The sequence below is a fragment of the Rhinatrema bivittatum genome, chromosome 8 (assembly GCF_901001135.1).
Source record: "Rhinatrema bivittatum chromosome 8, aRhiBiv1.1, whole genome shotgun sequence".
In the NCBI taxonomy this organism is placed as follows: Eukaryota; Metazoa; Chordata; class Amphibia; order Gymnophiona; family Rhinatrematidae; genus Rhinatrema; species Rhinatrema bivittatum.
Genome location: NC_042622.1, coordinates 94,666,628 through 94,690,783, shown reverse-complemented (window position 1 = coordinate 94,690,783; position 24,156 = coordinate 94,666,628).

Sequence of the window (24,156 nt, the reverse complement as noted above, 5' to 3'; positions counted from 1 at the left end):
TTTCTCCATGGAAAACTTCCAAGCGATGTCGCAGAAATAGACGTAAAACTGCATCATGGTCCGATGAAAATACAAATGGCACATATAATGTTGATCTTAATGGTATCACAGTTTCCAACGTTGTCTCAAGTATTTCAGTCAAATTTAAAGATCCCTCCAGTGGATTATTTCCATCAGGAATAACTGGATTAGATCTTGAAGGTAAATAAACTTTGGAAAACACAGGTAATGACTGCTGAGGCATCTTCAAAATCTGCATTAAGTATTCCCTAAACATATCCTTTGGAGGTATCGTTTTCAACTGGAGAAAGTTGAGAACTCGAAGATTTAGATATTTTAAAGAATTTTCAATGGTTTCCAGTTTTTTCTCATTTATTAGGTCAAATCTTACAAATCTTTGTTGAAATACTTCTAAATTTTCCAACCGAGCTTCAAACTTTTCCAGATTGGTCTTATTAGTAGATACTGAACTCTCTAAATTTTAAAAATGCTGTTGGGAGTCCAAAGTAATTTGAGTCAAATTCACAATTGCTGTTTCTAGCGATTTAATTGCCGTCCAAAGAGAACTTAAGGTAATCTCTGCTGGGTTCGGAGATAAAATTAAACTGTCCACTGGCTTGGACTCTCCTTCTCCCCCCACAGCCTGGGCTCCACTTCTCAGCCCTTCCAAAATTGTAACGATTGATCCTCCAGAGTCCCCTGATGTCTTGGGGATTACAGGTCCCGTCCGAATAGAACCAATTTTCTTCTCTGACTTTTCTCCAACAATAATATTAGATGCACCTTCAGTCTATCCAGGTCCCATAGAGCTTAAATGTTGAGGCGGAGAGGGAGTTCTAGGAGCACCAGAGCTCAATATTACCTCAGCCAGCAGTGTCAACTCCCGCTTTGAGTCGGCCTCCGCAGCAGCCCTCTCCTCTGACGTCATCCCAGGTGTCGCAGAAAGAAGGAAGAAATCCGTGGCTGTGCTGTCAGCGGTAAGGGAGATGAGGTTGATATCTCCCTTACCTTAGCCTTCCGCTTAGTGTGCGGCATAATCCGAAGCAAAAGCAAGGTAATATTGTATTTAGTAATTCAGAACGGAGAGCTCCTCCTAGGCGTCTGCTCCAATCGGCAGCCATCTTAACTCTCCCACTCTCATACTCTTTCACACACACATACACACACTCACATTTCCCTCATTTGCCCCCAGACTCTCATGCACATTCACTCAATTCTCCTCCTCTTCCACACATACACTCATCTCAGTAACAGCAAGCTGAACACCCTCCACTGCCAAATACTTTGCAAAGTAACACAAACCTCTGCCAAAAAAAGAAGACACCTAGAACCTTGCTTATTCATATCATAAATGCACTAAATCTCAGGACTCAACAGCAATCTTACCTATGAAAAGGCAACAATGCAATTATTATTTCAGGCCCTGGAACACTAATACACCATCTACTGAAGAAACAGAACACACCGGGCTGTTACAAATCCCTACAGAGAAACTACTAGCTAACAAAAATACTACAGCTATTCACATACACAGAACACAGATCAATCCTTACCTCATACAGAATAAGGGCCTACAAATTAGAAACAGAAACATGCAGACAAAAATAAAATGGGAAGCCTGGGAAAGCAGATGCTGAACAGTGGAATACTGAATAAAGAATAAAATACTATATATCTAATGCACATTCCTACAGATGGCAGATGCCAATCACTAAAAACTCAAAATCCAAAATATATCGGGCTTGGTAGTTTGTCCGTCAGTGCTCGCGCATGTTCCCCAGCCCGCCGATAGATGGTGCTATAATATATCGAGCTTGGTAGTGTGTCCGTCAGTGCTCGCGCATGTTCCCCAGCCCGCCGATAGATGGCGCAGGCGGCTTCCTGGCCGCCTTGGAGGCTCAAACACGCCGTACAGCGGCCTTGTCACACCACCAGCTATAAGAGGTACTCCTGGGGGAATTCAGCACTACTGCAGAATGCAGATTTTGAGCAGAATTCCTCCTTCCCGCAGATTTCCTCCCTCACCTCGCCGATTTCCTCCCTTGCCGGAAGACTATTCAAAACCGGAAGGACAGCGGCTATCGCGGGACAGACAGTAAATAGCAGAGGAGACCCTGGCATGCCGTGAACGGAGCGCGTCCCGCGGCACATGCTCCGTTCGCGGCGAAGATGAAGGCCCGGCGCGCCGTTTGCGGTGAAAAGGGAAGTCCCCCGTGTGCCGTGATTGGCGCGCCCGGGCCTTCATCTTCGCCGCGAACGGAGCATGTGCCGCGGGACGCACTCCGTTTGTGGCATGCCGGGGCCTCTGCTGCTATTTTCTGCTCAAGGCAAAAATGGAAGGCCCCCGTGTGCCGCAAATGGCGCACCGGGCCTTCATCTTCCCCGCGAACGGCACGGGTCCCGCGGCATGCCGGTGAGAGAGAATGTGTGTCAGGGAGGGGAGGGTGAGAGAGAGCAGGAGGGTGTGAAAGAGAGCATGGGGGGGGGGATGCCGGTGAGAGAGAATGTATGTGCGAGGAGGGGGGGTGACAGAGAGCATGGTTGGTAAGAGGGGGGTGGGGAGGGTGTGAGAGAGAGCATGGGAGGTAAGAGAGGGTGGGTGGGGGGATGCTTGAGTGTGGGTTTCAGAGAGAGGGATCCTATATGAGGAGAGGGGGATGCCGGTGAGAGAGAATGTGTGTGTGAGAGAGGAGACGGGGTGTGGGGGAGTGCGAGAGACAGCTTGGTAAATAAACTTTGCCAGCCCTGGCTTTAACAAATGTGCCTCCATGTCCCTTGCCCTGGGTGAAAACAGTTTAGTTTTTCCTTTTCAGCTAACGCTTCCATGCAAGAGCATATGTGCCAATAAAAAGGCTCGCCGCCCGGGCGTAGAACAGGTACAGTTCCTAGTATATATATTTTTTTTTTTACCTTTGTTGTCTGTTCTTATTTTTCTAATTACTTAGTCCCAGCCTTTTTTCTCACGATCTTTTCCTAATTCCTTTTACATGGTCTCTATTTTTTCTTTCTTTTTCTTCTCTCTCCACCTTTCTTCTTCTCTTCCTCCCTCAAACACACACGCAGGCTCTCACTCTCACATGCTGTCTCTCACACATACATGCTTTCACTCTCACATGCTCTCTCATACAATAGCTCTCACTTACATGTTGTCTTTCACACATACACACAGCCTCTTACATGCTGTCTCTCTCTCAAGCACACACAAGCTCTCAAATGCTGTCTCTCGCATACAGGTTCTCACTCTCACATGCTGTCTTTCTCACTTTCTCTTACACATACACACACATGAATTCTCTCACACACACTCTCTATCAGAACTTCGGCCTCCTCATTACCTCTGGGCCTCCTCTTCTTGGGCTAGCGCAGGATGGGTCCATGGTGGCCCTGATCTTCTGAGGCTACAGTAAGATAGATGTAAAATTCGTGGACCTTTGTTGTGGTGGTGAGGGTGGCTTAACCTATAGAGAAGACCCCATAGGTCCTCACTGACAGCTGGCGGACCTAGGCTAGGAAGAGATAGATCTGGATCTTCACCTATATTAATCCCTTTCCCCTTGGGTTGAACCCTCAGGTACTGGGGCAGGTCTTAGGTAAGAAGCATAGGTTCAGAGTCAGGCTGGGTTCCAAGGCACACAGCAGACAAGAATGGTCAGTGTTCAGGCTAAGATAAATGGCAGGCACCAGGCAAGAAGGGTCAGAGTCCAGTCTGAGGTCAAATCCAGAGTCAGTCTGAAGGCAGATGAAGGAGGCAAGGAAAAGGATTGATACTGCAGGGCAGAAAGGAGGACAGAGGCTGGATAAGACGAGGCTGGAAGGAGGAGGCAGGCTGGGCTGGAGAGAAAAGGCAGATACAGGAACAGGACAAGGAATGCAGGACAAAGCAGCAATTAACACAAACATGAGATGCAGGCAACCCATTGCTGAGGCAAAGAGAGGGCATACTGGGAAGCCCTTTATAGGGCTCAGGCAGTGATGTCATCTGAAGGCACCGTGGCCACTTCCCTGCTGCAGGTCCTTTAAAGGGAGGAGAGTCCAGCACGTGCATGTCTAGGGGAGCCTCAGAAGGGAGCAGTGATGGCGACGTCCTCCCATGGAGTGAATGACTGGCAACATCTTGCCGCAGGGGGGAGAGGCTGGCTGGTCGGTGGTGCCAGGTGTGTGCCACGGTTTGCAGGTTGGCCTTGCAAGCTGCGAAATGTAACAATAGAATCTGCGGCTGCCCTGCTACAGGGCCATGCAAGCCAATGCTCCTCTTCCTGCCCGTGCAGTTCCAGCATGTTTTTCTTTTAGGGCTGCACGGGCAGAAAGAAGGAGGAGCACCCGGAGTTTTTGGATGTTTGCCCGGAGACCTGGCAATTCCTTCAGAATTATGGAGTCGCCAGGCCAAATCCGGAAATTTCCCCAGTATGCTTATCATGCCCCTGCTTCAGCGACTCTGACAACCCTCCCTAACCCAACCTCAGCACACTCTTCCCACTATTCCACCCCTGCAGACCTCTGGTCCAGCATTATGTCAGACTAGTGAGTTCTCGCCACTAGAGGGTACCGGCTGAACTTCAGGGATTTCCCCGAGGACTCTCCCCCATGTCCATTGTGGGGTGTGTCCTCTCATCATGAAGTACTTATGACAGAGATCTCCCCTCTGCTAATGGCAGGGGCGATCGAAACTTCCTCACTCTGCCAGCAGAGCTGAGGGCTCTACTCTCAGTACTTCTTGATACCAAAGAAAACAGGGGGCCTGCACCCTATTCTCGATCTGAGGGCCTTGAACAAGTTTCTATAAAGAGAAAAGTTCAAGATGGTCTCTATGGGAACCCTGATCCCTCTCCTGCAAAAAGGAGACTGGCTCTGCTCCCTCGACCTAAAGGATGCCTACACCCACATCGAGATCTTCCCCAGCCACAGGAAGTATCTCCACTTTCTAGTGGGCAAGGAGCATTTCCAATACCGTGTGTTGTCCTTCGGCCTCGCTTCGGCCCCATGGGTCTTTACCACATGCCTGGCAGTTGTGGGGGGCACACCTGGGCTGGCAGGGAGTGCACGTGTTCCCCTATCTGGATGATTGGTTAATCAGAAGCAACAACCAGCAGGGAGCGCTCCGCTTCCTGTCCATAACTGCCCATATGCTGCAGTCTCTGGGGTTTGTCATCAGTTACCCCAAGTCCCATCTCAGCCCATCCCCACATCTGGACTTTATTGGGGCCAGACTGGACACAGTTCAGGCCAAGGTGTTTATGCCCCATGACAGAGTGCTTGCCCTGGCATCATTGGCGAGCTTGGTCCACCACAGTCAGATTTCTGCTCGCTTGTTGCTCCGTCTTCTGGGTCACATGGCTGCATCTGTTCATGTTATTCCATTCGTCCGCTTGTGTATGCGCAGTGCTCAATGGACCCTGCGCTCTCAGTGGTTGCAGGCTGCCCAGACCTTAATGCACATGTCTACATCATGCAGCCTCTTCAGGCTTCCCTGTCCTAGTGGGAAAACCTCTCCAATCTGGAATGGAGACTTCTGTTTCAAACTCCTCCGCACCAGATTGGGCTCACCACCAATGCATCCACCCTGGGTTGGGGGGGGGGGGGAGGGGAACAGCCTCCCCGTACACAGGGTTGATGGATGGAAGCTCGCTGCCAGATCAACTTCCTGGAGCTCCGAGCAATCCGCTACACTCTCCTGGCGTTTCAAGATTGTTTGTCCCACAAAGCTGTCCTCATCCAAATGGACAATCAGATGGCGATGTGGTACATCAACAAACAGGGAGGCACAGGCTCCTTCCTCCTTTGTCAGGAGGCGGTGCAGACATGGTCCTGGGTTTATCCCAGGGTTCTTGCAAGTGATTTACCTGGCAGGAATGGAAAATGTGGTGGCGGATTGCCTGAGTCAGATGTTCAGTCCACACGGTAACGGGTTGGATCTTCCACCTGTGGGGATCTTCCGCCTGTAGGGAACCCTGGACGTGCATCTCTTTGCCTCCTCTTGCAACAGCAAGGTCAGCCACTTCTGCTCCCTGCACAGGTGTGATGGAAAGCCAGCCTCGGATGCCTTTGCCCGCTACTGGGGCAAGGGTGTTCTGTATGCGTATCCTCTGCTTCCACTGGTAATGAAGACTCTCATGAAGCTCCAGCAGGGCAAGGGGACCATGATCCTGGTGACCCCGTATTGGCCGAGGCAGGTCTCGTTTCCAATCCTGCGGGTCCTGTCAGTTAGAGAGCCCAACCGAATGGGGACCTCCCTGATCTAATCACTCAGGATCAGGGCAGGCTACGCCATCCAAACCTCAGGTCATTAGCTCTGATGGCCTGGATGTTGAGAGGCTAGTTCTGTAGTCCCACAACCTATCTGACTAAGTGTCCCAGGTACTGGTAGCTTCAAGAAAGCCTTCCACCAGGAATTCATACAGACTGAATGGAGGAGGTTCTCCATCTGGTGTGGAGGTCATGGCCTGGATCTATTCGCCTGCCCCATGCTGCAGTTGTTAGACTTCCTGTGGCACCTCTCGGAAGATGTCCTAAAGATCAACTAGGTCAGGGTCCACCTGAGTGCCATCAGTGCTTACCATCAAGGTATTGGTGGTACGCCCATCTCTGTGTAGCCCATAGTTGAGTGATTTATGCAGGGCTTGCTTCAGATGAAGCCCCCCCATATGTCCTCCTGTTGTGTGCTGGGATCTCAACGTGGCAGTCACTTCGGCTCGCAGTTAGTGAGCTTCAGGCGTTGGTGATGTATCCGCTCTACACGAAGTTCTTTCATGATAGGGTGGTCCAGCGTACTCATCCTAAATTTCTGCCTAAGGTGGCGACAATTTTCATCTTAATCAGTATTATTCTGCCCACCTTTTTTCTGAGGCCTGATTTGCACCAGGGCGATTGGGCTCTACACAGTTTGGATTGTAAGAGGGCTTTGGCTTTCTATCCAGAACACACTGCAGTGTTACGAGCACAACCTCCGTCGGCCGTCACGCTCCGAGGCACGGAGGCGCGGTCGTCTCTAAACAGGGTTGTGAGCCCTTGGGTCATGGCATGATCCAGGGAGGAGCCCCAAGCCAAACCGTGGGAGGTGAGCTGGTGCGAGCATGGGTACATGGCAAGACATGGCAGACGCAAGGACTCGGGTACAAGAGCTGACCCTCAACCGGACCTGCACACACCGGACAACCAACAACGCAATGTTGATTGATGAACAGTCCTCCGACCGTTCCATGCCTTTCGGACCTGCCGCTGGGTACGGCAATGGGCAGCAGGTCAGAACGAGGATAAGGGCAGACGGAGTTCTTGGAACACAGAAGACTTGGGACTATGACTGATACGAAGACATCACAGACGAGGACTGATGCGTAGACATCACAGACGAAGGGCTGATGCGTGGACATCACAGACACAGACGAGGACTGATACGTAGACATCACAGACGAAGGGCTGATGCATAGACATCACAGACAAGGGTCGATGCGACGGCATCACAGACGAGGGTCGATGCGACGGCATCACGGACAAGGGTTGATGCGACGGCATCACAGACGAGGGACTGATGTGACGGCATCATGGACAAGGGTCGATGTGACGGCATCACAGACAAGGGTCGATGCGACAGCATCACGGACGAAGACATCACAGGCGAGGGCTTGATGCAATGGCATCCCAAACAAGACGAGAAGCTGGGAAGGTAGACATTGGCACTGTCTCTCAGGGCGCCCTACACAACCCACCTTCACGGGCGGACCCAATGGGCTGGTCGTGGACCACCCTGTCCCACTGCGCACCCTACACAGCCCGAGGAGGCTGGTCACGGACCATGCTGGAAGTGGGACAAGCGCAGGAAGGAATCCAGCCGAGGCGGGACTTCGATGAGCCGGTGTCATCTGGAGAACCACAAGGGCTGGCAGGTCATGAACTTCAGGAGCGCAGGACAAGTGTCCACTGCCGGCATCTCCACAGATGAAGATGCGCCACCCCGAGATCCACGGCCGGCAGAATGGAAGGCTCAAGAGCACAGGAGCAAACATCAGGAAAGGCTGGAACACCAGGAAGGCTGGGACATAAGGAAACCTGGACGAGGGACCTCTGGAACACGGAGACATGGAACACAGGAAGCATGGAGACAACAGAAGAGCAGAACATCAGGTACCGGGAACTTGAAGGCATCCGAAGACAGGAACAAAGGACGTCAGGAACCTGAAGACGCTGAAGACCTGGACGAGGAACATCTAGAACATGGAAACAGCTGAAGACAAGGACATCCGGATTCGGCCGACACCAGGACTGAGACCAAGGAACATGAAGACACTGAACATGAAGCCATCAAAGCAGAGGAAGACCACGGAGGACCTGGACCGGTCTGAAGACACAGACAACTGTGGAACCCGATCTGAAGGCCACAAGAGACTGACGAAGAATCCCTTTTATAGGGCTAAAGCAGGAAGCCAACGTTGAGAGGAGCCAGCAACACTTCCTGTGACTGGCCCTTTAAATACTGTGAAGAGGCGCGCGCCGGCGCCTAAGAGAAGGCTGAAGAGAGAGCAGAACCCTGGACAGCCGCGCTCTCCTGCACTTCACCGCGGAGATGGAGGAAACAGGCAGGCAGGCTTCAGGACAGCCTCTTGCCGTCCGGCGAGAACCCCGAACATGAAGATGTGGCTCCCTGCCGCATAAGCCGACCCGGGGCGACTACAAGCTGCGAAGAGGAGGCAGGCAAGCACGGCCTCCAGGCCGCGGTTCTCAATGGCGGCTCAGGGCCATGACAAGATGGTGCCGGCGGTGGCCTTGCCGCAAAGGACCCGGTGTGCACATCGGGAAAGGCAGCTGCTCGGCGGGCTGGTCCTGCCGAGCAGGATAGAAACTGCTGTGGCCTCCGGGCCACAGGAGACGGGAACAGCGGCGTTCTGCCGCGGGACGAGGCTCAGATGGCGGAGTCCCCGGCCGCATGAGGAAAACCAGGTGAGAGGCCTGCTCGCGGAGAGTAGCTCCGCAGGCAGGAATCAAAAACATGCAGGCCACAGGTAGTCCATGCAACTCTTCATATCCTTTGACAAGAACAGATTGGGTACTGCGGTGGGCAAACAAACTCTCTCAAACTGGCTGGTAGACTGCATATCTGCCTGCTATGCACAGGCATACCTTCAGCTTGGAGGCCATGTGGCTCACTTGGTGAGAGCCATGGTAGCATTGGTGGCCAACTTACGAGCAGTCCCCATTGCCGAAATCTGCAGAGCGCAACATGGAGTTCTCTACAAACGTTTGCTGTTCACTACTTCTTGGTCAAGGATGGTCGACAAGACAGCAGCTTCAGCCGATCTGTCCTTCGCAACCTCTTTCAGGCTTAAAAAAACCAACTCTCCCTGCCTAGGACCCATGGTTGTGTTCATGCTGCCTCCCTGTGTTACCAACAGCATTGGTTATGTTTGTGCCTGTTGGCACCTGGTTCAGTGCCTGTTGGTCATAAACCTTACTGGGAGCAGCCTGTAGCTTGGTATTCACCCATCTGTGAAGATACCATCCTGCTTGTCCTAGGAGAAAGCAGTTGCTTACCTATAACAGGTAACCCCAATATTTAAAAAGGGCTCCAGGGGCGATCCGGGAAACTACAGACAAGTTAGCCTGACTTCAGTGCCAGGAAAAATAGTGGAAAGTGTTCTAAATATCAAAATCACAGAACATATAGAAAGACATGGTATAATGGAACAAAGTCAGCATGGCTTTACCCAAGGCAAGTCTTGCCTCACAAATCTGCTTCACTTTTTTGAAGGAGTTAATAAACATGTAGATAAAGGTGAACCCCGGTAGATGTAGTATATTTGGATTTTCAGAAGGCGTTTGACAAAGTTCCTCATGAGAGACTTCTAGGAAAAGTAAAAAGTCATGGGATAGGTGGCGATGTCCTTTCGTGGATTACAAACTGGTTAAAAGACAGAAAACAGAAAGTAGGATTAAATGGACAATTTTCTCAGTGGAAGGGAGTGGGCAGTGGAGTGCCTCAGGGATCTGTATTGGGACCCGTACTTTTCAATATATTTATAAATGATCTGGAAAGAAATACAACAAATGAGGTAATCAAATTTGCAGATGATACAAAATTGTTCAGAGTAGTTAAATCACAAGCAGATTGTGATAAATTGCAGGAAGACCTTCTGAGACTGGAAAATTGGGCATCCAAAATGGCAGATGAAATTTAATGTGGATAAGTGCAAGGTGATGCATATAGAGAAAAATAACCCATGCTATAGTTACACAATGTTAGGTTCCATATTAGGAGCTACCACCCAAGAAAGAGATCTAGGCGTCATAGTGGATAACACATTTAAATCATTGGTTCAGTGTGCTGCAGCAGTCAAAAAAGCAAACAGAAAGTTGGCAATATTAGAAAGGGAATGGTGAATAAAATGGAAAATGTCATAATGCCTCTGTATCACTCCATGGTGAGACCGCACCTTGAATACTGTGTACAATTCTGGTCACCGCATCTAAAAAAAGATATAGTTGCGATAGAAAAGGTACAGAGAAGGGCGACCAAAATGATAAAGGGAATGGAACAGCTCCTCTATGAGGAAAAATTAAAGAGGATAGGACTTTTCAGCTTGGAGAAGAGACGGCTGAGGGGGGATATGATAGAAGTGTTTAAAATCATGAGAGGTCTAGAACAGGTTAATGTGAATCAGTTATTTACTCTTTCGGAAAATAGAAAGACTAGGGGGCACTCCATGAAGTTAGCATGTAGCACATTTAAAACTAATTGGAGAAAGTTCTTTTTCACTCAATGCACAATTAAACTCTGGAATTTGTTGCCAGCAGATATGGTTAGTGCAATTAGTGTAGCTGTGTTTAAAAAAGGATTGGATAAGTTCTTGGAGGAGAAGTCCATTACCTGCTATTAATTAAGTTGACTTAGAAAATAGCCACTGCTGTTACTAGCAACAGTAGCATGGAATAGACTTAGCTTTTGGGTACTTGCCAGGTTCTTTTGGCCTGGATTTCCACTGTTGGAAACAGGATGCTGGTCTTGATGGACCCTTGGTCTGACCCAGTATGGCATGTTCTTCTTCTTTTTCTTCTTAAGGAGGTTAGTCCTCAGGAAACCCACACACCACCTTGCAGAGTTGAGTTCTCCTGCGTTTTATTTTATTTTTTGGCTCGTCAATTCTGTGTTACAAGACTGAAGAGGGACCCTGCGTGGATGCGTGGATAGTGGCATGCTGGGCATGCTCAGTGTGCCAGTCAAAGTTCTAGAAACTTTGACAAAAGTTTTCCGTGTCGGGCTCCATCTAATGATGTCACCCATCTGTGAGGACTAACATCCTGCTGTCCTAGGAGAACACCTGTTACAGGTAAGCAACTCTGCACTACCTGAATGTAGCATGAACAACTGAAAAGTCAATTCAGGGAAGCGGATGTTTATAAACAAAGAATGTCAGAACGTAAAAGATGCAAGCATTTTATTCCAAAGTGTAAGAAACAATGTATTTGGATGTGAAAAGAAAGAAAGAAAGTAAGGAATAAGACCTGGGAAGGCAGCAAGAGAGCTCAGAAAAAAATCAACTTTATATGCTGCAGAATCTAGCTCGAGCCAGTTTAAAACTGGCAATGGTGTATGCAGGCAGCCTTAGTAACACAGGTATAGAGAGTTAGAGACCTTATTCAGTAAAGATTTTTTTTCCCCCCATTGGAACAGCATGGGGAAAAAATATCTTTTAGAAGACAGCTTGTAGAAGGGAATCTCTTGAGCATAGTCTCTTCAGAAATCCATGCTTCTCCTAGCAAAATACATGTGTAATCAATATTTCATGCATTTCTGTCTTAAAATCAGTTAAAAAAAAAAAAAAAAAAAAAAAAAAAGGTGTCTAGCCACCTAGACAGGCTGAAAAACCTACTGGAGAGAGAGTAGATACGAATAATTCGGATTGATTAAATCTGTAAACAGTGCTACAGCCAGCAACCCTACATGCAGGAGAGTGTGATGTTTATAACACCACTCATCGGCTATAAACATACAAAAGAGCATTATTTCTTCCAGATTACTGGCTCTGAACTAGAATCTAAAAATTCAATTAGTTCCAGCAAATTTCAGCGCGTCCTGCCAGACATCTCGTCTCATCCTGACTTATCAATTTTAAATTTACTGACGTCAGTTAGCTTCAATTTGTATATTGTTGCTCATGCACCAATTAACACTGCAACGCTCCAGGGCAAAGGCAGAAAGAAGTTGCCAACGAGAGGACATAAATCTTAAGAAGTAATTTCACAAAATGTCTAATGAGAACAAGAGAGAAAGGACATGAAAAATGAACTGCAAAATTAAAATTATGTTCCAGCATTTAAAAAGGAAGGTATCTTTTAAAAAGGTGCCCCTTTTGTGCCACCTCACTACTGTTCTCTTGCAGCGGAAGGCTCTGAGAGCAGTGGTAATTTAAAAAAAAAAAACCCATTAAAGTACTTGGTCATGGCCAGTGGTGGCCTCCACCTTCCGCTCCAGCTGCAATGGAAAAGAAGTAGCAGGTTCCGAAAGGTTTCAGCCCTCGCTTTCTGAAGGGTTTTAGTCTTGAAAGCAGGAGGATCTTAAGGACGCTGCATTCTGCTCGTCTGACCGTGGGCTACAGAACTTGGCTTATGTTTGAGGCAGGCTGGGAGAGTAAAGGGCAGAACCTTTTGCTGGATGTCATGCACGACCCTGATGGCTCCCCAGAGGGAAGAAAAGGGGCCCATCAGGCGAGGAGAAACAGAGCACTGTAGAAACGTGAACAAACTTTTGGTCACCCAGACAGGTTTTCGTGGTGTAGGTCGTGCTTTTTTTACATGCCACGATACATTTTCGTGCACTGCAGAATTCTAGCTGCCAGTCTGTCACGTCTGCAGAAGGGATCCATTTGCAAAGACTTCTCTGGATAACTTTCATGTTGGTCCAGTAATGGGTATCGCACACTGCCAAGGGTTCTGGTGTGTTAACAACATGCACAGGTGGTCACCCATGATAGTGTGGTATCCTAGTTGAAATGCATTCTTTATACATTGGTGTCATAGGATCACGCCATCCCATGACTAACGGATCATGTTTCTTGGGTCGATTAATGTCTTTCTTTTGGATAACTGTAAATTTGGTGTTAAGTAATATTTCTGGTATACATAGATTGTATTCCAGAATGGGATCCCTGTGGGACACTTTATACTCTTATATGCCAGGGAATTAATTCTCAAAGCAAACAGGGACTCACAGAATAACAGCCCCTTAGGGATGTGGATTCATTTTAAACAAATGAGTAAAATACCACAAATGAGGTCATTTTTGGTTCATTATGAATGCAACAAACTGAAAATAGCCTCCAAGAAAAATACTCAAAAAAAAATAAATTGGATATTTTCATGTTAATGTAATTTTAAAAAATGGGCCTCTAGGCCTGCTCCTGTCACTGAACTCTAGGACCGAGGCCCAGGCTCACGCTCAAGGCCGGGTCCTATCACCAAGGCGCTAGAATACAGCCAGGTCCCATCAATGAGGCCTGGACCAAAGCCTACGTTAGATGGCAGGATGCGGCTTGAGGCTGAGTCCCATTGCCGGGACCCAATGCTGAGGCCCAGCCCTGGATTTGTCATTATGTTTGTATCTATGATGGCACATATTTGGAGACAGTAGGCTGGCTAACATTTGCCTCCTTCCAGCTCTGCTGAAGCTTATTCAGCAGAATAGCCCTCTACTACCATGTAACAGATCCTAAGAGAAGATGGGGGAGTGAAAACACCTAAAGTTCCTAGAAGCAGCAAAATCCTAAATTGTTCCCTACCTAAGGCTGGCTACCATTTCCAAGGCCCGGCTTGAGGTTGGATCCTATGGTTGAGGCCTGAGGCTGGGTCCCATCGTTGAGGCCCTCCCAGGTCTAAGCTCAGACCTAACACTGGGGCCCTGCTACAGCCCAGGTCCCGTCACCAAGGTCAGACCCAAGGTTAAGGTGTCGGGCCTGGGCTTTTGTGATGGGATCCAGTCTTTTGCTGGGCACCAATGTCGGGCTTAGGACAGGGCCTAGGATCTTGACAAAGGGACCCAACAGTCTGGGCCTCGGCTTCAGGCCATGGCTTTGGTAATGGGTCTTAGCCTCGAGCCTGGCCCTGGAATTTAGCCTTGGGCTAGGCCCTGGTGTAGAGCCTGAGCCTCTATGATGGGACCCGGTGTCAAGACTAGACCTAGGGCCAGGACTTAGTGACAAGACCCAGCCCTGACCCATTTTTTCTTTTACATTGAAGTCAACAGGGCCTAAGGATTGCTTTCTGCATTCACTTCAATGTAAAACAAAAACTCGAATCAAATAAACTTTTTTTAAAATTTGAGATGAACCTGTTGAATGACTGTGATCTACAAAATAAATGAACCTGAAACAAAGTTTTTGACTCTGCATACCCCGGCCTAGTCCCTATTATACAGCAATGCCTCTGTCTGCCTTTATTATACAGGGGAAGAACACACTCCCTGCTCTTATTATACAGCAGGTGCTTATTTCCTTTTTCCAATAAAACAGTGGAAATGAGCATCCACTTTCCTGATAGAGAACAAACTGTCACATTTTCAGGAAGCCAGGCAGTTCTAATTTATGATTTAATGTCAGGAAAAGCTGCAGAAGTGAAGAAAGACCTTGGCAGCCTTGCAGCCCCTTGTTCAGGGCTCTGTTATTTCCTGCATATCCACATCCTCCTGTCCATCCTTTCTGGTTGTCAGTGCCCAATGCTTCAAAGTCCTGCTTGTGGCAGCCGTCATTGAACTGATAGCTCCTGTCCGAAGCAGGCAGGTAAAGTGCAGGAGGGCTAAAATAGCACAGAGAGCAGCCAAGAATTATGTGGACAGCTCGGCTACAGCTTTCAGACTGCACATGCAGGGAAAATGTTCCTGAATTGTTACGCCTGCCCTCTGAAATTGCTGACAACCCCCAGACTTGGGGAAAGTGGCACACAGTATGGAGATTTTTTAAAGCCTTCCCTCTTCAATTTCCCATCTGCAGAACACTGACAGATACCAACCTCCTCCTTCGAAGGCTGTGCTTGCATGGCTCCTCCAGGAAGAGCCAGACTGCACGCCCATGCTGGACCTGGGATGGCAGGGGATCTTCTGGTTCTTAGAGCCCTCCTGAGGTCATGCCTGATGAACATTCAGACTGCCCACAGCTGGCCAGCTCTCCAGTAGTGTGTAATTTATCACAGCAGGCCTTGCGCTCTAATCACGAGGTGGAAACGCCACATTCCCTTATGGGATTTTTAAGTCCTCTTATTTGGCGCTGGGTCCTGTGGCTTCACTATAGCCTAACAGTGGATGTCAAAGAGGAAATGTTTAAGAATCTGTATGCAACAGGGAGGCACATTTCAACCCAGGACTAGGCTGCTCTGACCCTGATGATCTGAAGCTGTCCGTTGGACGCTGCAATACAAATAAAAGAGGTGTTGAAACCAACCACTGCAGGTAAAGAGAAGAACCTGCCAGTGCCAATTCACAGTCCTGGGCATTACTGGGACCGCAGTGGTAAAAGTAACAGTGCTGGGCTCCCAGGAGACTTCTGCTTCAGAGCTAGGGTCAAGACAGAACATTTGTTAAATAAACTGCAAACTCGACCGGCAGAGGGGAGCGAGACGGGAGAGAAACGAAGTATTCACTATGAACATAATAATAATTTTAGTATTTATATTCTGCCTTTCATAACACTTCAAAGGAGATTACACTCAGGTACTGTAGGAATTTCCCTGTCTCCAGAGGGCTCACAGTCTAAGAGGCCGATACTGTAAAGTGCGCAGGAAAACAGGTGCTCAGTGTTGAGCGCCCGCTTTCCTAACCGCACCCCCCCCCCCCCCAGGCCACCTCTCCTGGGCGCGCGATACCATGTTTAAATGAGGGGTCGCGCTGCCAAGGAGGTGCTAGGGCAATAGCGCGCCCAGGAGAGGTGGCTGTCAGCAGGTTTGGAAGATGGACGCTCAATTTTACAAGCGTCCGTTTTCCTAACCTGTGCACAGCCACAGGTTAGGAAAATGGACGCTCAGAAAATCAAGCATCCGTTTTCATAGCCTGACCCGCTGGCACATATTTTAAATTAAAAACAAAAATTTTAACCTTTTGGTTCCTCCAACTTAATATCGTGGCAATATTAAGTCTGAGGATGTACAGAAAAGCAGTATTTTCTGCTTTTCTGTACAATTTTTCAGGCTGCCTAGAAATTAGCGCCTGCCCTTGGGATCGGGCACACCGTTTTTTTTCTGTATCCCGGGTGAATAACTAACTGCCTCATCAACACGCGGATAAAACAGTGCGCTCAGCCGAGAGCACTTTACTGTACCGGCCTGTAGGAGGGTAATGTAACGCCGCCCCCTCCAATGCAGAGAGAAGCGCCGGTTTACCTCAAGCTTCTTAGCGCTGGAAACTTAACTCCTAGTCTGAAGTGGAGTAGTTTCCAGGGTTAATGTTAGTCTAGGGCGGAAGCTGGAATTCCAGTGACAAGACCTATAGTCCGTATTTTATGCACAGAAAACATGCTTTGTGCACCAAAAACATGTTTTCTACGCATAATGGGGTAGATTTTAAAAGGTACGCCCTATTTTATAACATGCGAGCGCAGCCGCGCGCATGTTATAAAATCAGGGGTCGGCGCACGCTAGTGCACCTTGCGCGCGCCGAGCCCTTGGGGAGACCAGCTGGCTTTCCCTGTTCCCTCCCTCACCTTCCCCTCCCTTCCCCTACCTGTCCCGCCCCCCAGCCCGAAAAAAAAACCAACCCATACTTTTATCTCACAAGTTACGTCTGCCAGAGACTGCTGGCGCACGATCCCCCGGCTTAGCGGCCTTGCAGAGGCCTCTGGCCACGCCACGCCCCCGGATCACCCCGCCCCGCCCATGCCCCTTTTTGCAAGCCCCGAGACTTACACGCGTTCCGGGGCTTTATGTGCGTCGCCGGGCCTTTTGAAAATAGGCCCAGTGCGCGTAAATCCAGGTGAATTTACGCGCGTAGGGCCTTTAAAATCTACCTCAATGCCCAATTCACCTCTAGTGAACCACACAAGCTGCATAATAAAAATATATTCTCTGTGTTTGTGTATCTAAGTCTAGCCTGGTGCTACAGTTCCCTATGGGGCTCCTCCCCGTGGAAGACACTATCACTGTTGCCCCTAAGAATTCTCAACTGCTAAAAACTAATTTGTTTATGCTTTCTATGCAGAAAGTATTTTTTGTGCACATAAATCATATTTTATGTGCAAAAAATATGATTTGTTCATCTAAACCATGATTTCTGTGCATAAATCATGTTTCGCTGGGCGCTAAGTCTTCTTGCATTGGAAGTTAAAAAAAACCTTAGGGCCAGATTTTAAGATTTATGCGCGGGCGTAGATTTGTGCGCGCAACCCAGCGTGCACAAATCTACGCCCGATTTTATAACATGCACGCGCAGCCATGTGCATGTTATAAAATCCAGGGTCAGCGCGCGCAAGGGGGTGCACACTTGTGCACCTTGCGCGCGCGGAGCCGTGCAGCCTTCCTCCATTCCCTCCGCCCCCCATCTTCCCCTAGCTAACCCGTCCCCAGCCCAACCTAAACCCCCCACCCTTACCTTTAACTTAGAAGTTGCGACTGCCTCCGGGCAGGCGTAGGTTGCGCACGCCGGCCGGCGATCCTGGCAAAGCGGCAAATGGCCGCTGTGCCTGGAGGATCTGGCCCCGCCCCTGCCCCGCCCGCTTTTTCAAGCCCCAGGACATATGCGCGTCCCGGGGCTTGCGCGCATCGCCGGGCCTATGCAAAATAGGCTTGGTGCGCGCAGGAGGGGTTTTATGGTTACGCGCGTAACCCTTTTAAAATCCGCCCCTTAGATTGTCTGTTAAGAAACAGGGTATTGAATTTCTTGACCCCCAAGTTCATACCTTGAGGTCACAATGATTTCCAGCAGGATATAAACTTTCTCTTGCCTGGATCATAGCATATTTTGGCTACTTCTCCACTCCACATTCATGAGAAATAGCTACTCATTCCTAAAATGTTTCATCTCACCTTCAGGACACTTTTAAGGTAGATAATGGGATTTTCAAGTCAAATATAGATCCCGCACATATACCAGAAAGGTTGGAGGGGGGTGGAGGGAAGGGGGAAAGAAACAGAGAAAAGAGTCTTACTGTAATATATGTAATAGGTGTGATGAACCAATATATTTTTTCACTATGTAATTATCCTGTAATACTTAAAGGCCTTATTATGAAATAAAAATAGATGTGTGTGTGTCTGTGTGTCCTTGTGTACATATAGATTTACTAGCAAAAAATGCCGAATGTTGCTTGGGTGGTCTGGGCCATAACAGCTATACATTTTAAAATTGAACAAAAGTGAAAGCGATAATTCTTTTAACAGTATTTGTGGTTTGGTATTCTAAATACTGAGACTGGATATCAATTTTAGTTTTTATTAGTTTTGTCCTTCCATTGTTGTTTTTGTTGTTATCTAGTTTTTATACTATACTGCTCTGGTTTTTTGTATTTTATTATGTATGTACTGTACGTAAACCATTTTGATTAATTTTTATATTGTAAAAGCAGTATCTAAACATTTTTAAATAAATAAATAAATAAAAATTATTGTTTGATTTTGTTTAGTAATTAACAGAAAGTATAGAGGGAAGGGATGTGCATTCATTTTACCTGGATGCAAACAATGAAACAAATAGGGCCAATTTGTTTCTTTTGAGGGATCCCAAAACAAATTGAAGGCCCCCGAATTAAACAATTCTTTTTCATCTGGTTAATAACAAAAAAAAAATAAAAATCTCCCATTAGGCTTTTGCCCGAGCACGACACTGGGGGCTCAGCCTAAGCCTAAGCCTGACCCTGGGGTCTCAACTGAGACCCAAGCAAAGGCCCAGGACTGAGAAATATTTTGCTGGGGGTCATGAAATTTCCTGACCCCTACTTACTCGATTCCTTGAGGATCCGAAGCTGTGGCCAGGCCCTGGCCCGATGCCGGGGCCCAGCCTGGAAGCCAGGTCCTGAAGCCTCGGCCTCAGCCCAAGCCCAGGCCTGACACTGGGCCCAGCCTGGAGGCTGGGTTCCAATGCCTCGGCCTCAGCCCAAGCCCAGGCCTGACACTGGGCCCAGCCTGGAGGCTGGGTTCCAATGCCTCGGCCTCAGCCCAAGCCCAGGCCTGACACTGGGCCCAGCCTGGAGGCTGGGTTCCAATGCCTCGGCCTCAGCCCAGACCCAGGCCTGACACTGGGCCCAGCCTGGAGGCTGGGTTCCAATGCCTCGGCCTCAGCCCAAGCCCAGGCCTGACACTGGGCCCAGCCTGGAGGCTGGGTTCCAATGCCTCGGCCTCAGCCCAGACCCAGGCCTGACACTGGGCCCAGCCTGGAGGCTGGGTTCCAATGCCTCGGCCTCAGCCCAAGCCCAGGCCTGACACTGGGCCCAGCCTGGAGGCTGGGTTCCAATGCCTCGGCCTCAGCCCAAGCCCAGGCCTGACACTGGGCCCAGCCTGGAGGCTGGGTTCCAATGCCTCGGCCTCAGCCCAAGCCCAGGCCTGACACTGGGCCCAGCCTGGAGGCTGGGTTCCAATGCCTCGGCCTCAGCCCAAGCCCAGGCCTGACACTGGGCCCAGCCTGGAGGCTGGGTTCCAATGCCTCGGCCTCAGCCCAAGCCCAGGCCTGACACTGGGCCCAGCCTGGAGGCTGGGTTCCAATGCCTCGGCCTCAGCCCAAGCCCAGGCCTGACACTGGGCCCAGCCTGGAGGCTGGGTTCCAATGCCTCGGCCTCAGCCCAAGCCCAGGCCTGACACTGGGCCCAGCCTGGAGGCTGGGTTCCAATGCCTCGGCCTCAGCCCAGACCCAAGCCTGTTGCCAGGGACTGGTCCGGAGGGTGGGTCCCGACGTTGGGGCTTCATCCCTGGGTCAGGTCCAGTCCCAGAGGCCAGAGCCCAGGCATTCTTGCAGTCTTCTTTCTTCATTTCTCTTTCTTCAAATGAGGCCATCTGCTGGGGACGCGCCGGAGTAAATTAACTCCAATGCATCCTCCTCAACAAATGGCATCATTTTGCTGTAAGGCACTGTACAATGTTCTCCTATGTCACTGTCACTGTACTGCTATGTCTCTGTCAACTTCTTATCATCCTGCTAACACATCAACCCTCCCTCCTTCACACCACCCTTGCAATGTAATGTGTGATTCACCTGTATGTTCAGGTAACAGCCTCCTTTATCTTTTTACCTGCTTATTTCGTTTAGACCTGATAAAGGGCGTGTGACTCTTGAAAGATGGTCTAAAAAGCTATTCATAGTCCATAAAAATGATGCCATCCTATTTTATATTATCGTTGACCTTTATTTCTGTGCATTCAAGTGGACTAATATGGCAGCCATGCAATCTTATCCTATATGCATCTATGAAAGTGAAAGATGTTTCTCACCAGTTTTTGTTGCATTTTGACTCTCTGCATGAGAGACTTATATTGAAACCAACGACAGAAGCTTTCATGAGAGGTCAAAAATTTTCAATTTCTCACAAAGTGAAATATTCACAGAGCAAGGAATTCATTTTTTGGCAGATTTGGAATGACTCATGTTGTTCATTTGCCCTTCCAGATTTTGACTTAGTACAGGCAGGGATCACCATTGACTGAAACCTTTCATTTGTTGTTTAGCAGAGAGACCTGCTGGCACCTGCCACCAGCGATCATCACTGAAGTAGGAGCCAGAGCATGCTGAAGGGATGCAGAGTCATAAAATAGACTGTCGTTAAATGCCCTGCATGATGCCTGATGAATGGTGACACGCTCCAGTCTGCATCCATTAATCTCGCTCCAGATCGGTGCAGGCCAAGGCTTTCTTACTGCAGCAGCAGCTTCAGCCTCGGAAAGAAACTCAACAGCTGTTTGCAGAAGTGAGAGCTAAAAAGCTGCTCTACAGAACCTTCAGAACCTCTGTGGAGAATAAATTCATAGTGAAAAGAAACATAAATAATTTTAGGGGAAAGACCACAGCTTCAACAGATGGGATATTCCATAAGAAAGGATCACATTTATTGCAGGTTGCTGCAGAAAACACATTGCGCATGGTGGTGTATCACTGAATGGCAGTGTGGGGGGGGGGGGGGGGGGGAGAGCAGTTTGAGGAGGTCTCACTGTGGGGTGTCAGAGAGTGCTGGATGGCAGTGTGTGAGTGAGGGGGCTATTGAGGACTTCTCACTGTGGGGCTATCACAGGGAGTCTGCATGGCAGTGTGTGTGTGTGTGGGGGGGGGGGGGAGGCAGTTGAAGGAGGTATCTCCGGGGATGTCACAGGGAGTGCTGGATGGCAGTGTGTGTGGGGGGCGTTTGAGGTGGTCTCACTGTGAGGGTATCACAGAGTGCTGGATGTCAATGTGTGTGTGTGTGTGGGGGGGGGGGGGTGATTGAGAAGGTCTCACTGTGGGGCTATCACAGGGAGTCTGCATGGCAGTGTGTGTAGGGGGGAGGCAGTTGAAGGAGTTATCACCAGGGATGTCACAGGGAGTGCTGGATGGCAGTGTGTGTGGGAGGCATTTGAGGTGGTCTCACTGTGAGGGTATCACAGAGTGCTGGATTTCAATGTGTGTGTGTGGGGGGGGTGTTTGAGGTGGTCTCACTGTGGGGGTATCACAGGGAGTGCAGGATGGCAGTGTGTGCATTTGTCTGTGCATAGGGGGAAGTTTGAGGAAGTCTCACTGTGGGGCTATCACAGGGAGTCTGCATGGCAGTGTGTATGTGGGGGGGCAGTTGAAGGAGGTATCACCGGGGATGTCACAGGGAGTGCTGGATGGCAGTGTGTGTGTGTGGGGGGGGGGGTGTTTGAGGTGGTCTCACTGTGGGAGTATCACAGGGAGTGCAGAATGGCAGTTTGTGTATGGGGCGATTGAGAAGGTCTCACTGTGGGGTATTGGGGGCATTTGAAGAAGTCTCACTGTGGGGATGTCACAGGGAGTGCTGGATGGCAATGGTGTGCGTGGGGGCATTTGAGGAGCTTTCACTGTGGGGGCATCACAGGAATACTGGATGGCAGTGTACATGTGTGTGTGGGTGCTTGAGGAAGCCTCACTATGGGGGTATCACAGAGAGTGCTGGATGGTGTGAGTGTGGGGGGGGGCGTTTGAGGAGCATCACAGGGAATACTGGATGGCAGTGTACATGTGTGTCTGGGTGCTTGAGGAAGCCTCACTATGGGGGTATCACAGAGAGTGCTGGATGGTGTGAGTGTGGGGGGGGGGCGTTTGAGGAGCATCACAGGGAATACTGGATGGCAGTGTACATGTGTGTCTGGGTGCTTGAGGAAGCCTCACTATGGGGGTATCACAGAGAGTGCTGGATGGTGTGAGTGTGGGGGGGGGGGGGGGGGCGTTTGAGGAGCATCACAGGGAATACTGGATGGCAGTGTACATGTGTGTGTGAGTGCTTGAGGAAGCCTCACTATGGGGGTATCACAGAGAGTGCTGGATGGTGTGAGTGTGGGGGGGCGTTTGAGGAGCATCACAGGGAATACTGGATGGCAGTGTACATGTGTGTGTGGGTGCTTGAGGAAGCCTCACTATGGGGGTATCACAGAGAGTGCTGGATGGTGTGAGTGTGGGGGGGGGGCGTTTGAGGAGCATCACAGGGAATACTGGATGGCAGTGTACATGTGTGTGTGGGTGCTTGAGGAAGCCTCACTATGGGGGTATCACAGAGAGTGCTGGATGGTGTGAGTGTGGGGGGTGCGTTTGAGGAGCATCACAGGGAATACTGGATGGCAGTGTACATGTGTGTGTGGGTGCTTGAGGAAGCCTCACTATGGGGGTATCACAGAGAGTGCTGGATGGTGTGAGTGTGGGGGGGCGTTTGAGGAGCATCACAGGGAATACTGGATGGCAGTGTACATGTGTGTGTGGGTGCTTGAGGAAGCCTCACTATGGGGGTATCACAGAGAGTGCTGGATGGTGTGAGTGTGGGGGGGGCGTTTGAGGAGCATCACAGGGAATACTGGATGGCAGTGTACATGTGTGTGTGGGTGCTTGAGGAAGCCTCACTATGGGGGTATCACAGAGAGTGCTGGATGGTGTGAGTGTGGGGTGAGTGTGAGATGGTGTGAGTGTGGGGGTGCTCCACCCCCACAGTGAGGAGCTTTCACTGTGGGGGTGGAGCAGAGAATTCTGGATGGCAGCTTGCGGGTTTGGGAGATGTCACTGCAGGGATAAGTCACAAAAAAGGCATCAGTTTTCTGCAGCAGTCCATGAGTACATTCCTCGTCAAGGCCTACATAAAATCTTTGATCAAAATTTTCAAATTTTGTGAAATTTCTTCAGTGACAAAAAAAGTTTATACATTGTGGCTTAGAAAGTGCAAAGGGGCCGATGCAATAAAATTTGCCGAAAGTGGGCGCTGACTTTTCAGCGCCTGCTTTCTTAATGCACGCAAGGCGCCCGCAAGGGGGGCGACATGCAACAAACAAATTAGGGGGTCGGCGCCCCCACGGTTACCGGCGGTCTGCCGGTTATGAACACCGATGCTGATAAACTCGGCGTCGGTTTTCATTACTGCAGCCGGCCGAGGTTTTTTTTCTTTTTTTTTAACTTTAAAAAAGTACAAAAAAGCATTTTTTTTCTGCTTTTCTGTACCTTTTTTTCAGTGCACTCAGCTAGTAACGCCTGCTCCAGGCAGGTGTTAATATCTGAGCGATAAATGTGCGTCTGAGACACGCATTTATTTTTTTGCATTTGGAGTGAATGAGTAATAGCCTCATTCACATGCATTTGCATGTGATGAGTGCTAACTCATTCACTCTGCGTCGGACGCAGGTTAATTAGGTGCTAATCCACCCCCTAATGCAGGGGTGGGCAATTCCGGTCCTCGAGGGCTGCAAACCAGTTGGGTTTTCAGGATATCCTTAATGAATATGCATGAGAGAGACCTGCATACACACTGCCTCAGTTGTATGCAAATCTATTTCATGCATATTCATTAGGGGTATCCTGAAAACCCGACTGGTTTGCAGCCCTCGAGGACCGGAATTGCCCACCCCTGCATTAGGGGGTGGATTAGCACCTAATTAACCTGCGTCCGACAGTGCGCTAGGCTGTGCAGGAGCAGGTGGTGTCACGAGGAAGCGAAGTTTAAAAAGGTCTGGAGATGGTAGAAATCACTGTCGAGTTCTTCCTTTTTCAGCCACACAAGACCAATGACGTTCCTTTCTTCT